Source organism: Rana temporaria, chromosome 1, assembly GCF_905171775.1.
Source record: "Rana temporaria chromosome 1, aRanTem1.1, whole genome shotgun sequence".
Taxonomy (NCBI): domain Eukaryota; kingdom Metazoa; phylum Chordata; class Amphibia; order Anura; family Ranidae; genus Rana; species Rana temporaria.
Window position 1 is genome coordinate 135797104 of NC_053489.1, and position 17880 is coordinate 135814983.

At 46.0% G+C, this 17880-nt stretch overlaps 1 protein-coding gene across 1 annotated transcript in view; it reads right to left on the reverse strand.

Annotated features, from left to right (window-relative positions):
- The window catches only part of PJA2 (praja ring finger ubiquitin ligase 2), a 62905-nt gene extending 52117 nt beyond the window's left edge, over nt 1-10788 (reverse strand). The window contains 1 exon segment of the mRNA XM_040343219.1: nt 10648-10788. The gene's annotated coding sequence lies outside the window, so the exon portion shown is untranslated.
- Between the last annotated feature and the right edge of the window lie 7092 nt (nt 10789-17880).

The following is a 17880-nucleotide window of genomic DNA, read 5'->3' on the forward strand; positions in this document are numbered from 1 at the left end:
GATCAAAGGAATGAACTTGTGTCTGTAAATGCAGTCAGTCAATTTAACCACTTAAAGCGGGGGTTCACCCAAAAAAAAAAACATTTTTAAATTGCATCTAGCAGATCTAGGACAATACATTTCGGCAGTTTTTTTTTTCCCCTCGGTACATACGGTACCTTTATATCCTGATGTTGTCCAGGGCTTCCGGGTTCGATGACTGCGTGACTGGGCGTTCCTATCCTTCCTTTCGATGATTGACGTCTTGTGAAACAGGTGACCCGTCGCACAACGCGCGTCACCAGACGTTGGGAAAGAGCCGAGCTGCGAGTCGGCACTATACGGCGCCTGCGCAGTCAGCTCTACACGGCGGGCGCAGGCGCCGTATAGTGCCGACTCTTAGCTCGGGTATTTCCGGAAATCTGGTGACGCACATTGTGCAACAGGTCACCTGTTTCACAAGACGTCAATCATCGAACGGAAGGATAGGAACGCCCAGTCCTGCAGTCATCGGAACCCTGAGGCTGGGATAGAAACGCCCAGTCCCGGAGTCGTCAGAACGCGGAAGCCCCGGACAAAATCCGGATATAAAAAGGTAAGTACAGAGCAAAAAAAAAAAAAAAAAAAAAACTGCTAAAATGAAGTGTCCTTACTATTGTACTTTTAAAGTAAAAAAATCGTTTTTAGGGTGAACCTCCACTTTAAAAACTAAGGCTTAATGTACACGAGACGTGAATGATGGAACTTGAAAGCTAGTAACTGGAAAAGTCAGGTGTGCCACGTTTACATGCCGCGTTTGGAAACGTTTTTTGTATTGCAAATGGTCAGATGTAATCTCCATTAAATACACCTATAAAACGTGTTTACAAGCATTTGGCGCTTCAAATGCCTCTTAACATCTGTCCAGAACACTTTTTTTTTTGCTTTTCAAAAAAAAAAAAAAAAAAATGCTTCTAATCTCAACTGCCTATAAACGACCCTGTGTACATGTACTGATAAGATAATAGAGGAGAGTTCAGGGGCAGCTGAAAAAAATATATATATTAAAGCCAAACTGCTCCTAAATACTTTTTTTTTTTTATTTGCTTTTTAAATATACTTCAATGAATAAATAAAAACTAAACAGTAAAGTTAGCCCAACTTTGTATGTATAATGTGAAAGATGTTACGCAGAGAATCATGAGCTTTACTCTAAGCAAAAAGAATCGCGATTTTCATTTTACCCAGAATCATGCAGCTCTAGGACACAGACAGTCGACTTTGGCATACTGGAGCCCTAGGGGCTGGAAAGAAGAAGGAAAAAAATAAAATAAAACACCCAACTACCCCCATAAAAAGACACCCTTACCAATTCTGGAGCGCCTTAGTGTAAATGGTTACCTACCTGAGAGGCTCCACTGGTCTCATGCTATTGTTACTGCCAAGGAACCTTGAAGCAGGACCATTAGGTGGGAAAGCAATTTGCCACTGCTCACTGACCAGAGTACCCTCAGGGAACCATGTTTGAAAACCATTGCTCCGTTCCATGACTGAAGACAGGAGGTCAAATTCTAAGCTAGAGTACAAATAGTTCTGTGTGCTATAGAAATCAGTTTTCTTCAACTGACACTGAATTTGGCTTCTAGAGGCCATAGATCATTTCACTTTTGTTGGTTTCATTAAGCAGCCCCATAGTACTTTAAATGTGCTGTGATGAGAACATGTAACTACTATACTGTATGCAAATCAGAAAGCAATGGTGACTATATAATCATTTAGTCTAGAAAAAGCCGCTTCTGTCTGCACATTCCAGTGATGAAGCAAACGAGACAGGCCGCTATAATATGCCGGGGTATTTTGTAGATCTGTGAACAAAACATTCTTGCTAGAAGGCCAGATCATGAAGGATAGGCAAAATGTGAAAACCTAGTTTAACCATCGGTTGTCAGCTAAAGAAGGAAGGCAAATATTGTGTTGAAATTTATTCAACCAAATATAAAAAAGGTTTTAAGATACTGTTTAAGAAAAAAAAAAAAAGCTGCAAATATAATAGAAAGGGATATTACCCCAAATACAAAAATGTAAACAACGGTGTTGCGACACACACACACACACACACACACACACACACACACACACGTCTCCCCGCATCGATGTAGTCCCAAGGGAGTGGGCGAGCTCGCTGACTAACCCCCCAGCCAGAACGGCTCGGATGATGGGGGAAAGCTTACTGAGAATCAACAGGAAGTGAGAAATTCAGACAAAGAAAACAAAGAAAAAATACATTTAGAAGGGAAATCGAAGGAAAGGGTTAGTGAACCAACATTGCACTAGCTTGAAAGGAACTCATTTAGAAAAAAAAAAAAAAAAAAAAAAAAAAAACACACACACACAACAACTTTACAACCCCTTTAATACACAACTAAAAACCATGTAAGTGTACCACTTTACTTAATGCTAAATTTCTTAACACCCAGTCACTGGCTCTGCCAGAATAGTGATACCGCACTGACAGATCACATGTTCAATGGAACCCCCAAATACTTATTACCAAGTAGGTTTTTAGCATCTCGCCGACTGTTGTGCTGACCTACCAGCTTCAAGAATTTCTATGTCTCGGACATAAAAAAAAAAAAAAAAAAAAAAAAAAAGAAAAGGCAGCAACAGGTGCTCATCTGCAGGCGTGTTCTGGGCCAGGGATTCAATGGGTTGAAGGAAACTCGCTCGATTGCTCCATCAACAAGTCATGCAAGGCTCCTTTTACACAAGCGGACCGGTCAGTTTTTTTACATCCACTACCAATGCAAAAAACGGATGAAAAACTGACCAATTGTCTGTTTACATCCATTTTTCATCCGATCCGTATAAAAAATTAAAATAGAGCTTTGATCAGTTAAATTTTTTTTATAAAAAACAGTTGATTGATGCGGATATAAATGGATGATTATCCATTCACATCCGTTTTTCCATAGAGATGCATTGATGTCCATTTTTCATCTGTCAACGGATGGAGGAAAAAAAAACAGACAAACTGACAGCATGTGTGAAAGGGGCCCAAGGGTTCTTTCACACTGAGCACCCGTACAGGTTCGTCTGTCAGTTTTTTCTGCGGACCTGTACGGGCACTCCGTGCTCCTCTATGGAGCCGCGGATGTCAGCGGTGACATGCCTGCTGACATCCGACCCGCCAAAGTGTGACGAGGGGAAAAAAAAAAAAAACTACTTTTCCTTCCGTCTGGCGGATCGGATGAACACAGACATACGGTCCGTGTTCATCCGATCCCCCCATAGGGGGGAGTGGAGAAAAGACAGGGCGGTCCCTGCACAGTGTGCGGGGACCGCCCTGTCATCCGCCGGCTCAGCGGGGATCAACGGGGCAGATCATTACTGATCCGCCCAGTGTGAAAGAGGCCTAACAGTCAAGCTATAGCTTTAGCAGTGAAACCAAAAAGACAGGCTGGTTTTACTAAATTTGATCAAAAGAGCGTCTTCAGAACAACCAGCCTGCCCATAGACTGAACACAATTCAGGGGGGGGCGGGGGGATCCTCCTGAACCCGATAGATCTTGATCAGTGGCACAGATCTGTTGGACCAAATGAGGAATTTTAAACATTTAACTTTTTTAAAAATATTAAAAAAACGGAAGTCCGGCAAAAATGCAGACCTGACTAAAACGGGAGAACAGGGACGCACTGGGCCCCCTGCTGGGAGCCGCGGCTAGAGTGAACCCGGTCTAAAAGGTAAATTGTTTTGTTGCTCCTCATACCTGGTTAGATAGAAGCCAGGAGACAAAGTTAAAATTCCTATACAATAAATGCCCTTAGCAGACTTTAAAACATGTTCCAAAAACCAGAATGCAGAGCAGGTTTCTCTAGCTAAATTCATTACATACAACATACAACCACCACACACTCCTCTCAGAAGCAGAGATCATGGCAGCACCACTCTCATCCTGTACACTTTGAATAAAGGGCACCATGGTTATTAAAATAAAATACAACTACAGCAGGGAGAGATTTAGGCGCGAGGCTTCAGGCGGCCACATCGCAGAACAGGTGAGTGTGTGTTTATTAAATTCAGCAGCCACACTTTGTAGCTGATTTTTAATAAACTAAAATTACTGGAACTCCGCTTTAAACTCAGAGGGGGAATTTAGGAAAGTCCAAACACCACTTTTCAGGCAGTAAAATGGCCTTTGCCAGAAACAAAAAATCCCTGCTACTGGTTTTGGTAGATTTGCCAATACTTGTGGCTGATTTACAAAGTGGTGCTATTAATGCACCAGATTTCAAAATAAATTACCTCCAGTTTGTAGAGGACATAACTGGGAAGTAATTAAGGTCAACTGTAGGTTGGCATACAGAGACAGGCCAAGCGCCCATTTCTGTACGCTTCCACCCCCACTTGTCACAGCTAACTATTAGTGCCCACTGCTTGCTATAATTCACAATGGGAGTGGGAAATCATTGAGAACTAGTGTCTCAGCTTCCTCATCAGGCTCTGTGCTGTCTCTGTGACAACTGCAGCAGCGGGAGAGGAAACAGCTGCACTGAGGAAGTGGAGTCTGTATGATCTCCGCACATAGCATATGCCGCAAGTTCACTTAATTTACAACAGGTACATGAAACCTGTTGTCCACACCAGTATTAAAGGGGTTGTAAATGTTTTTTTTTTTTTTTAAATAACAAACATGTCATACATACCTCCCCTGTGCAAGGGTTTTGCACAGAGTGGTCTCAATCCTCTTCTGGGGACCCTCAGCGGTGCTCCTGGCTCCCCTCTTCTTGAACGCCCCCACGGAGAGCTGCATTCCATGGAGGCACTCGTGCGGGCATGCTCCCGAGTCTTGCTGCTGCGATCATTGACAGACAGAGGGACTTGGCCCCTCCCACGAGTCACTGGATTTGATTGACAGCAGCGGGAGCCAATGGCTTGCTTACTGGGCACTTAAACCCTCTTCCTGCCCAGGCCAATTTGCAGTGCGGTCACTGAAAAAGTTTCTATTTAAGATACATTAATAATTTAGTTTATTCAGCATGAAATGGAGCTTAGTTATATAGTACAGGGTTTGACCCAATTTGCTTGGAATCTAGGAGCCAGCTAAAAAAGTTAGGAGCCAGAAAACGCACCCCGTCCCGCCAAGCTCACCCACAGAGCGAGTGCTGTATGAAAGAGGAATGAATAAACCACACAAGGCTGCCATTGCCAACCTTGTTCTGAAAAGGTAATGAATTCTCTGCAGAACATTCAGTAGAAGAAATCAGTAATGGCAGCATCCATGCCAACTGGCTGCAGTTTTTCCCCCCTTTTTAACATTTAAAAAAAAGGGGGGGGGGGGGAGAACATAAGCAATATCACTGTCTCAAAAAAAAAAAAAAAAAAAAACTATTTTGGGTGCCATGCAATGATTACCGTACTCAATAAAAGTATCAGTAACCTAGCTGCCACCCCACAGCAGTATAGAAACGTTCCCTGCCACAGTATGCATGAGCACTGGAAGACACTTCCCAATTTTATATTTTAAACAAAGAAAATGGGGCAATACATTTACTAGGTGTATGTTGGAGTTTATCTATACAAGTGAGCTGAAGATCTTGCTAGGAATACAAGATTTCTGATCTTTCTGCTGAGAAATCTAGTAGTCTGCTAGGCGTTCTGCCACGCTTCTCAATACAAATAATCTAAACACTGACCATCTCTGCTGGATGTGACTCAACCGATAACATGGAGGAGGCTGCAATAACGATATCTAGTTGGTACCATGCACAGGACCTCATCTTCACATAGCAGAACTGAAAAATTATTGAATAAAAAAAAAAGCGATCACGGCGAGGGAAGGTGGGGGCACACGGAGACACAGGGTCCTGTATCTCCGTGCGCCCCCATCTCCCCCCCCCCATGATCGCGGCGGGCCCTCGCCAGCCAGTAATTGAGGCCGCAGCTTTGCGGCCTTCTGCAGGCCTATCTTCCCCGGGTGCCAGGTCACAATTTCTTACGCAATTGCAACCGGGCGCCTGGATTTTGTCGAGCCCCTGATATAGTATGAGGCTGTATATTCTGCAATATTTACATTTTTCCCATTGTTTTGCAAATCTATCTACACCACAAACGGTATGATTGTTTGAAGAGAAATGCATCTATACCAGGCTCCAAGTGTGAGGAGGAAGGGCAAGCAGTAAAAATGAAAAGGGAAACCTTCCAAGGCGCTTATAAATCTTGTGATCTTTCTGCACATATCTTGAAATGTGAAATTCCCCCTTGAGGAGCAAAATGGCAGCAAGCTGTAAACAAGACCCAGTTTGGGAATATTTTGAAGTTCCTCTACCTATGGGTAAAGCAGGTAATATAATGTTATTGTGTTAACGGCATCTTCTGGGAGACACACAGGTCCCAGAAGACAGCAGGGACCAATCAGATCACAGATTTACGCATGTACAGTAGGGAACCGAGAAGTGAAGCCGAACGGCTTCACTTCCTGATTCCCTTACAGAAAATGGCAGCACCTGAGGGACAGATCGGCTTCAGGTACCGACATTGCGGGCACCCTGGACAGTTAAGTGTCCATATTTTAAAAGTCAGCAGCTGCAGTATTCGTAGATGCTGACTTAAAAAAACTACCAGCAAAAATGAGTTCTTATATTTAAAGAGCACCTGTCACTCCAGATCAATCATGGCAGCGCCTGTTAGCGGGCATCCACTCACCTTGTTGCAACACTGCCACATCACCAGCCGTCCCATTAAAGTGAAGAGGACTGTCAGTGCATCAACAGCGGGACAGAGGAGGAGCCACTGCGGGACAGCAAGGACAGTTTTTAAAAAAAAAATTATGATTCAAAATCGAGTTGATTTAAATCAAATCCACCCTAGACCCAGTTTACTAAGCCCTGGTTCACACTGGGTACGATTTGGAACGATTTGAGATGTGATTTGACATGTCAAATCGCATCTCAAATCGGCGGCAATTGTCGGCAATGGCACTGTCCTAATCAGTGCGACGCCGCATCTGCGATTTCAAAAAGTAGTTCCTGTACTACTTTTTGCGATTTCGGCCCGCGATTTACATTAAATTGCGGCCGAAATCGCGGCAAAATCGCGGCCGCGAAATCGCGGTAAAATCGCGCATTTTACCGCGATTTTGAATTCGCAGCAGTGTGAACCTAGGCTTAAGCTGGAGAGTGTATCATGCGGCGTAGGTCTGCATAGAAACCAATTAGCTTCCAGGTTGTTCGTGTTGTTTTTATCAGTCAAAGCTTATTGCAGCATTTCTCAACTCCAGTTCTCAAGGCGCCCCAACAGGTCATGTTTTCAGACTTTCCATTATTTTGCACAAGGGATTTGATCGGTTTCACTGCCTTAGTAATTAGCACAGCCGTTTCATCCGAGGGAAATCCTGAAAACATGACCTGTTGGGGCGACTGAAGGACTGGTAGTTTAGAATCACTGGCTTATTTGAACAAGCTAAGGTGAGAAGCCGATTGGCTACCATGCACAGCTGCATCAGATTTTGCACCCTTCAGTTTTAGTAAATCGACCCCAAACTGAGGGAAAATCTGCAACAGCATCACAGACAGAAGATGAAGGGGAAAGGCTGGACTCCTGGTCTGTCTGTTGATGCAGATTTTCCTCACACTTCTTTTCTAGTAAAAACATTGCCTCCATGAAAGGAAGTGAAGGGAAGTCTCCCTCACAGGAGGTCTGCATCAGAGACCAGTAAAAACTAGGGATTCCAGGAATTTCCTCAAGGCAAAAAATAAATAAAATAACCCAAAACAATAATAATAATAATAATAATAATAATAATAATAATAATAATAATAATAATAATACACACTTTAATATAACTAAAAAGGCATCACTCATGTTTTTTATTACCGTCTGTGCCCCCAATTGCCCTGACCACGCCACTGGGAAAGAAAAGAAGTTCAAATTGTTTTAGGTGCCAGCTGAACAGAAATAGAAGTAAAATCTAAAGGGGGGGGGGGATTCCTACACATTTCTTCTTTGTATGATTAATCCTCTGCCTCCGCTGTACCTGCGAGGTACGTCATGTCCGCCCACCCATTGGCTCCTAGGGTATGAGTGTCATCAATGCCAGGAGTTAATGGGCATCCACCGCTTGTAAAATCACAATGAGTGCAGCGCGCTTTGTACTATATGCGTATGCAAGAGAGCCGAAGGCGCATGCTGGGTAGCCAGCAGTGCTGTATCCCAGGAAGAGGAATAAGTGGGCTTCAGATGCCCACACCAAAGATGGAGGCAAGCTCGTTGGAGGCTACAAAGCGAGTTCATTTGAAAGATTATGATTTAGAATACCTACATTTAATACACATTCCATTATGACCAGCATTAGGTGAGAAGATCATGGGGGTCATTTAAAAAAAAAAATATACCAACCCACAACTCCGCTTTAACCCATTTGCTGGGAATTTGCGTCATTACTTTGATGTTAAATACCGGGGGTCAAGGCTGCAGTTAGATGCCATAATCCCGGTATTCCCTTTTCCCTCAGGCGGCCAGCTTTCAGGTAAAAGTGGTCCCTCCGGCAGATTCGCTGTGCCCCCCTCCCCAGGCTTATGTTACTGATCGGTGAGGAGCACAGGAACCATCCAGTATCAGGAGGGTTTTCCCATAGAGAGGAGTAATGGCAAGCTGGCCAGCACTCATCTCTATGCCCTTGGAGGACTGGAGCAAGATCATAGTGACACTTCCGGCTCTCGGGCCATGTAAACTTATTTTTTTTCTTAAAGCAAAAGATAAAATACATCAGTTTCACATGAGGTCTCTGCAAGCGAAAGCTTGGTGGTTCTCCCATCAGTTTGTATGCACATATGGTGCAAAAGAACCCAAAGCTTGTAGGAGGAGCTTCATTCTCCTCCGATTATCCTTTAACCACTTACCTACCACTGTATAGTACAATGATGGCGGCAGGCACCCTCCCTCATATGACATCCTTGTATTCCCAGGGTTTTAGTGAGAGCGCACGCGCCACTGGAGGCGTGTGCTCGCCGCATCACAGGGTACTCTGTGCGCTTGCCCGGCGGCCGCCAGGCACTTGCGATTGCTCATCACAGAGCATGGACATGGAGCGGAGAACTGATCGTATGTTCCTTGTACACAAGAACAAAGATCAGTTTCCCCCCTCTCATCAGTCCCCTCCCCCTACAGTTAGAAGCACTCACTAGAGCACACAATTAACCCCTTGATCGCCCCCTAGTGTTAACCCCTTCCCTGACAGTCACATTTATACAGTAATCAATGCATTTTTATAGCACTGATCGCTGTATAATTGTGAATGGTCTCAAAATAGTGTCAAAAGTGTCTGGTACAATGTCACATACGCAAAAAAAAAAAAAAAAAATTGCAGTCGCCGCCAATTGCTAATAATAAAAAAAAAAAAGCCATAAAACGATCCCCTATTTTGTAGACGCTATAACTTTTGCGCAAACCAAATATACGCTTATTGCGTTTTTTTTTTTTACCAAAAATATGCAGAAGAATATGTATCGGCCTAAACTGAGAAAAAAAAGTTTTATTTTGGGTCATTTATTATAGCAAAAAGTACAAAATAGTGTTTTCCAAAATTGCCGCACTTTTTTTTTGTTTATAGCGCAAAAAATGAAAAACGAAGAGGTGATCAAATACCACCAAAAAAAAAAAAGCTCTATTTGTGGTAGGGAAAAAAAAATGATCAAAATGTATTTGGGCACAACGTCGCACGACCGCGCAATTCTCATTCAAAGTGTGACAGTGCTGAAAGCTGAAATTTGGCATGGGCAGGAAGGGGGTGAAAAGGCCCGGTATGGAAGAGGTTAAGGCTGCAGGAACCCCCGACCCTCTGTCTGATCACATGCACCCTCCTAAGAAACATTTTATTTTTTGAAATACACAAACTGGGCATGTGCAGAGTGCCCTCAAGGCTGTCTTATCAGGAGGTGGATTGGGGACAGTGGAAGAAGGGGAGGATCAGAGAAGACAGGAACAGCCTTTTTTTTTTTTTTTTTACACAATGCAAAGGATTAACCCCTTAGGTTCCATAGTGAGTATAACATATACATACAGACTGCTTTTACTGTTGCGGGTTCAGGAACACTGTACACCAGGGATATGCAATTAGCGGACCTCCTGCTATTGCAAAACTACAAGTCCCACAATGCCTCTGGGTGTCATGCTTGTGGCTGTCGTCTTGCTATGCCTGATGGGACTTGTAGTTCTGCAACAGCTGGAGGACCACTAATTGCATATCCCTGCTGTACACACTGATTGCATCTAGTACAGTTACACTAAGCTCATGGCTCAGAGAAGGCACCACTGGCTGTACATCCCCTACCTCACTACCATCCCCCATAAGAGCCCCTCTGCAGCATAATGACTAAGAGCAGCCACAACCCGAGCATTGCCTCCCTGACACTGTGCTACTGGCAGGCGGAGTAGGTGCCACTGGCTGAGGAGTAGGTGCCACTGGCTGAGGAGAGGACAGGCCTCCAGCTGCGGCATGCATGGCCCTCTGCCTGCTTGTTTATGTTGTGTCAGCAGAGTGATGCTGCCTGTGGAGCCCCGCCCCCTCTCCCCGCAGGCCTCAGCACTGTCCCCCTGCCTCCCTCGTCCACACACATTCAGCGAAGACACCAGTCCGCCTCCCCCGCCCCTGTCCTGTCCTGTCAGGCCTCCAGTCCCCGGCTATCCTGTACCTGCCGCTCTGTATTCCGCTACAGCCCGGAGCCTCCGCCACCTCCGAGTCCAGCAGCTCCGTCACCCGCAATGCACGTCACCGTACAGCCTGCGTCATCCCCGCCACCAATCAACTCTCCGAGCATGTCCGGAAATAGCCAATAGGTGAGCGGCAGGAGGCAAGGGGGCGGGCCTGCGTGCAGGTAAAGGGAGGATGCTGGCCAATGGGAGGCGCTGACCTGTGTGCTGGGAGTCAGGTGGTGTCATGTGCTGGTCTCCAGGCAAACACAAGAGAAGAGTTCCTGGTGTAGTCAGGACACAGAGCCATAGACATAGAGGGCGGGCCTTTACCTATTCCACAAGACAGGAAATGCTTCTATTTCCATGGAGGCTGATGGACTGCCATTGTACTTTTCATCATTAAAGGAGTTGTGTGTGTTATTAACCACTTGCCTACTGGGTGCTTTTACCCTCTTCCTGCCCAGGCCAGCTTTTAGCGCTGTCACTGTTTGAATAACAATTGTCATGCTACACTGTACCCAAATTAAGTTTTTACCATTTTTCACACACATAGGCCCGGATTCAGAAAGGACTTACGACGTCGTATCTATACGCTTATTCAGGAAAGCAGATACGCCTGAATTTTGGCAAGATACGACCGACGTAAGTCTCCTACGCCGTCGTATCTTGGGTGCATATTTACGCTGGCCGCTAGGGGCGCTTCCGTTAATTTACGCGTTGAATATTTAAAGCGGTTGTAAACCGCATAAACATTTTTTTTTTTTTCAAACCTGCAAGGCAAAAGGCATAATCAGCTAGTATGCACCGCATACTGGCTGATTATGAAATACTTACCTCGGAACGAGGTGAAGAACACTTACCTGGTCCACGCCGAGCGAGATGGCATCTTGCTCCGGTGTGTCTTCCGGGTATTGCCGCTCCAGCGCTGTGATTGGCTGGAGCGACGATGACGTAACTCCCGCGCATGCGCGTGGGAGATTTAAATTTGTGGATTCCCCCCTGCGCATGCGCCGCTGCAATCAGCGGCGCATTGCGGGGGGAATATCTCCTAAACCGTACAGGTTTAGGAGATATTCTTTATACCTACAGGTAAGCCTTATTATAGGCTTACCTGTAGGTAAAAGTGAAAAATAAGGGTTTACAACCACTTTAAATGAGCTAGATACACTGATTCACGAACGTACTTGCGCCCGTCGCAGTAAGCTACGCCGTTTACGTAAGGCGTACGTCCGGCGTAAGTTTACCCCTCATAAAGCAGGGGTAAGTCATGTTAAGGTATGGACGTCGGAAACGTAGGAACAGTCGTCGTATTTTACGTCGTTTACGTAAGTCGTACGTGAATGGGGCTGGGCGTAGGTTACGTTCACGTCGCATTAATGGACCTGACGTATCTTAGGGAGTAAATTCGACGTGATTATGAGCATGCGCGCGCATGCGCCGTTCGTTCGGCCATGCATTTACATGGGGTCACGCTTCATTATAATACAACACGCCCAACTGCCTTGCTACTTTGAATAACGCAGGCTTACGCCGGCCCGTACATATGGGAGCAAGTGCTTTGTGAATACTTGTTTTGCCTCACAATGTTACGACGGCGTAGCGCATATGAGATGCGCAACGCCTATCTAAAGATGCGCCCACCTCTCTGAATCCCAGCCATAGAGCTTTTCTTTGGTGGTGGTATTTAATCACCACTGGGATTTTTAGTTTTTTGCTGAACAAACGAAAAAAACTGAAGAGTTTGAAAAAAAAACTTGTTCGTAGTTTGTTATAACATTTTGCAAACAGGTAATTTTTCTCCTTCATTGATGTGCACTGATAGGCAGCACTGATGAGGTGGAGATGATAGGTGACACTGATAAGGCGGCACAGATGGGTACTGGTAGGCGGCACTGATAGGTGGCAAAGATGGGCACTGGCAGGCAGCACAGATAGGTGACACTAATGAGGAGGCACTGATAGGTGGCAATGATGGGCACTGGTAGGCAGCAATGATAGGTGACACTGATGAGAAGGCACTAATGCGTACTGATAGATGGCAATGATAGGTGACACTAATGAGAAGGCACTTATAGGTGACACTGATGGGCACTGATATGTGGCAATGATGAGCACTGATGGCTGGCCCTGGTAGGCGGCACTGATGGACACAGATTGGCAGCACTGATGGGCACAGATTTACAGCTGTGGTGGGCACAGATTGGCTGCACTGATGGGCACAGAACGGTGGGCAAAGATTGGCAGCACTGGTGGGACTGCACTGATAATCAGGATACTAATAATCAGTGTCCCTATTATGAGTGTACATGTCCCTTTTAGAGAAGCCGGTTATCGGTTCTTCACCTTTCCGCATGCTGTGAGCATAAAGAAAAGAGTGGCTGTAACGATAACCGGCATCTGTTTACCTTGATTGGACACAGCTGATCATGTGATAAAGAGCCGCTGATTGGCTCTTTACCTCAATCTGTGATCAGTAGTGTCTGATCACAGAGCACACCACCCACGCCCATCGCGATCACAGGAAGCCGTCATATGATGGCATCCCAGAACTAGACGACAGCGCTGTCATTCGGCTATAGCCCGGTCGGCAAGTGGGTAAAGTGGTGCTAAACGTATTTTTTTTCTACCTTATGGCACTCTCTTCATGAAGACAAAAAACTTTACAATATCTACCCCCCCCCCCCCCACCACCAATACAACCCCCATTACAAAGAATGTTGGCACCCTGTGTAAAATCAACATAAAAACAGAATGCCATGATTTCCAAATCTCATTGTCACAGTCTCCCCTCCCTGCTTGCTTTTACCCCCCAGCTTCCTCATAAAGGAAACTCTGATTTTCATCCATTACACTGCAGAATGGCTTAGGAAGTGTTTGGAATCAGAACTGGAGATGCGCTATGTTATGTCTGCAAGACTCCTGTGCAGTGGCGGCTGGTGCTCAAAATTTTTGGGGGGGGCGCAAACGAAAAAAACAAAAAAACAAATGCAGCCTCACTGTACCTATCAATTGTCACCACTGTGCCATGCCATCAAATGCAGTCTCTGTGCCATCAAAACGCAACCACTGTGCCATCAAAACGCAGCCACTGTGCCATGCCATCAAAACGCAGCCACCGTGCCATCAAAACGCAGCCACTGTGCCATGCCATCAAAACACAGCCACTGTGCCATACCATCAAACGCAGCTACTGTGCCATCAATTGTCACCACTATGCCATCAAACACAACCACTGTGCCCCCAATTGTCGCCACTGTGCCCCCAATTGTTGCCACTGTGTCCCCAATTGTCACCACTGTGCCCCCAATTGTCGCCACTGTGCCCCCAATTGTAGCCACTGTGCCCCCAATTGTTGCCACTGTGCCCCCACTTGTAGCCACCGTGCCCAGTACCCCCCCTGGCACTTACCTTTATGGCTTCTACGTCCCTCGATGTCCCTCGTCCCGCCCTCGATGACGCTTCAGCCAATCAGGTTACCTGATTGGCTGAGACGCCTGTCAGTCTTATCCTCGGACGTACGGCCGGTACGTCCCAAGGATGAGCTTCAGGAAGCCGACTACAGCCTCAGGGACGCTGGCCCTGATAGGCACTTCCACACAGCCAGTCAGCTGCCGCTATTTAGCTGACCAGCGCTCAACATCCGGCCAGCTGAATAGTGGGCGGCAGCGGCGAAAATATACAGATTCATACAGTGTATGAATCTGTATATTTTACTGGCTGTGAGCGAGCCAGAGGGGGCGGCGCTCCTGCGTCCCTATGGACGCACCGCCACTGCTCCTGTGTCTCCAACACTGAAGCAGCTAAACAAGCCTCATATATGGTAATATGCCATTGCTTTTTCAGATGTTGGTGATACAAAAGGTAAAAGCTGTAATGCCCCGTACACACGGGCAGAAATTCCGCCAGCAAAAGTCTGATATCAGCATGCTCCATTGGACTTTTGCTGTCAGAATTTCCGCAAACAAAAGATTGAGAGCTGGTGCTCAAAATTTTCCGAAAATCTGATCGTCTGTAGCATTTCCAACGTGCAAAATTCAGACGCATGCTCGGAAACAATTAGACGTATGTTCAGAAGCATTTGAAATTAATTTTCTCGCCTCGTCGTTGTGTTGTACGACCGTGTGTATGCAAGAGAAGCTTGAGCGGAATGCCGTCAGAAAAACCATCCAAGGTTTTTGCGACAGAATTTCCACTTGTGTATACGGGGCATAAGGGGTGAGCTGATGGAGAAAGAAAAGTTTCAATCTTACGCAGAGACAGGATAGGCGTTCCAAGAGAGATGGTTTTCTAAGATAGCAAGAATGTGGAGATAGCTGGGCAGATTGTAGAGACTTCCAGAGCATACAGTAGGGCCCCGTACACACAACCGAACATCCGACGGACCAGTTTCAGCAGACATGTTCGGTCGTGTGTACGGCCGACCGGACAATTGTCCGGCGGATCGGACAGTTTCCAGTGGACAAATGTTTCTTAGCATGCTAAGAAACATGTCCGCTGGAAGCCTGTCCGTCGGACATGTTCGGTCGTCTGTACAGACTCACCGGACATGTCCGATCGGCGGAAAGCCCTTGCATGCGTCAAAGTGATTCGACGCATGAGTGGAAGCATTGACCTTCCAGGGCCGTGTCATCGTCGCGGCGACGGCGCGGCCACGTCACCGTGTATCGTGTCCACGTGGATTTCTGTCCGATGGTGTGTACAACCATCAGCCAGAAATCTGGCAGCGGACGCAGCGGACATGTCCGGTAAAATCAGATCCGCTGGTGTGTACGAGGCCTAGGAGCCATTGATGAGGGGAAAAAATGGCAAACGTTCTTGAGAGAAGCAAAGAAGATAGTGCAGGTATAGTTTGAGATGGGAATGCCAAAGACAGTAGCTAAATGTTTATCGAGGGAAGACTTTCCTTTATTTATATTATCTAATTTGTTAATATTAGATAATATACTTTATTTAACTGAAGAACTGGGGATGGAAATGTGTAAGATTTTGGGAATGAAATAGAAACTAGTAACCCCCCCGATGGATTTGTAGAAATTATCAGGCAAACCAAGTACATGTTCATGCATGAAGATCTGAGCATACACACAGAACAGTCTGAAGACCTGTGCATGGGATTAGGGCCATGCATGCACACATTCGCGTTCGTATTAGCATGCACATTGGAATTGATTTTGGAGCTCAGTGGCCTATTTAAAGCACTTTCAAAGCTCAAGTACATTTCTGAGTAGTTGTCATCTCCTGTGACCCATGGTCAGACCCTACTTGCTTCTGTTTTTCTACCCAGTTTGCCTTCTGACTTGCTTGATATTGATCCCTCCATTACCTGCCCTCTGGTCAGTTACCGGACGCCACATCCTGTTTATTGTTGTGGCACCATCCCCTGCTTGTGTGACACTGAAGACCAGCTTGGCTTCTGTTTATGCTCTTCATCTCCAAACTCTGCATCTCTGCTGCTTAATCGTTGCTGACTCCTGCTCTCCTGACCACGGTTCTGTATTCTGCATCTGCAAGTCCAATGAGGACATCAAGCGCATGTTTCTGCTCTGCAGGCTGCATGATCTAGTACCTCTGTTGGTCAAAACATACCACAGGCATCTGTGCCACTCAGTGTCCTGTCATACCTTGTCATCAACCAGGGGGGGGGGGCAGGACAGGTGGTGTAAGGCCCCTTTCACACCTGCGGACCGTGGGCCGTATTCGGGTAGGAGATACGACGGCGTATCTCCAGATACGCCGTCGTATCTCTGAGTTGCGGCGTCGTATCTATGCGCCTGATTCATAGAATCAGTTACGCATAGATTTCCCTAAGATCCGACTGGCGTAAGTGTCTTAGGCTGCATATTTACGCTGGCCGATAGGTGGCGCTTCCGTCGATTTATGCAAGGAATATGCTAATTAGGTAGAATAATAATTAGGTAGATAAGCCTATTCACAAACGTACGTACGCCCGGCGCTATTTTGTTACGTAGTTTACGTTAGGCTTTTTCGGCGTAAGGTTGCTCCTGCTATTATGAGGCGTATGCAATGTTAAGTATGGACGACGTTCCCGCGTCAAATTTTGAAATTTTTACGTCGTTTGTGTAAGTCGTTCGCGAATAGGGCTGGACGTAATTTACGTTCACGTCGAAAGCAATGACGAATTTCGAGCATGCGCACTGGGATTCTTTCACGAATGGCGCACGAACTTAAAATAAGCGGGGTCAACAATAATTTAAATAAAACACGCCCACATCATCCCCATTTGAATTAGGCGGGCTTACGCCGGCCCACATATGTTACGCTGCCGTAACTTAGGGCGCAAGTTCTTTATGAATACAGAACTTGCGCCCTAATTTACGGCGGCGTAACGTATCGGAGATACGTTACGCCCGCACTAAATTACGCAGGGCTACCTGAATCTAGCCCCGTATGTCCGTATTTCATCCATCTGTTTTCGGATTAAATACGGACATACATCCGCTGACATCCGATCTCATCAGTCCCCGCTATGGTCCGTTTCTGCAGACGGAGGAAAATACAATTTTTCCATCTGTCTGTGGATCGGATCGGATGAACACGGACAGACGGTCCGTGTTCATCCGATCCCCCCCATAGAGGAGAACGGAGATCTGACAGGGCGGTCCCTGCACAGTGTACATCTGCCGGCTCAGCGGGGATCAATGGAGCGATCTCCGCTGAGCAAGCAGATGATAAAGGTACGAATCCTCATGGGATCCATACATGTGAAAGGGCCCTAAGGAAAAGCCCTCTCATCAGCTCGACATCTACCAGGTACATGACAGAGGTGATAAATAGTAGTAATAGTTGTAAACCTCTGATGTGAAAAATGAACAAAGTATATTCCTCTATAGTGTGTATGTGTCTCAATCCAAAGCACTGAGTGGCATTTCTTTCTGCTGTCTAGTTCATCTTCTTTCTGCATGACTCACTGCTGAAAGGTTTTCCTAAATCCAAGAGATGGAAGGAATAGGGGAGGTGCCTCCAGCACACAGTCTGTGATTAACAGACTCAGCTGTGCATGTTTCCCTGTGTGCTGTGTGAATGGGGTGCGTCCCTTCCCTCCACTCAGATCTCAGATTGCACTGAGCTCTCCTCTATGAGCTGTGTAGTGTGTGATATCAGATCCTGGCCCCCTGCCTCTGGAAGCTTAGACACGTTGTGTAAATTCTGGACTTTGAACTGAAGTAGAAAAGGGAGAACTGCAAATAAATAGGTACAACTTATGTAGGAGT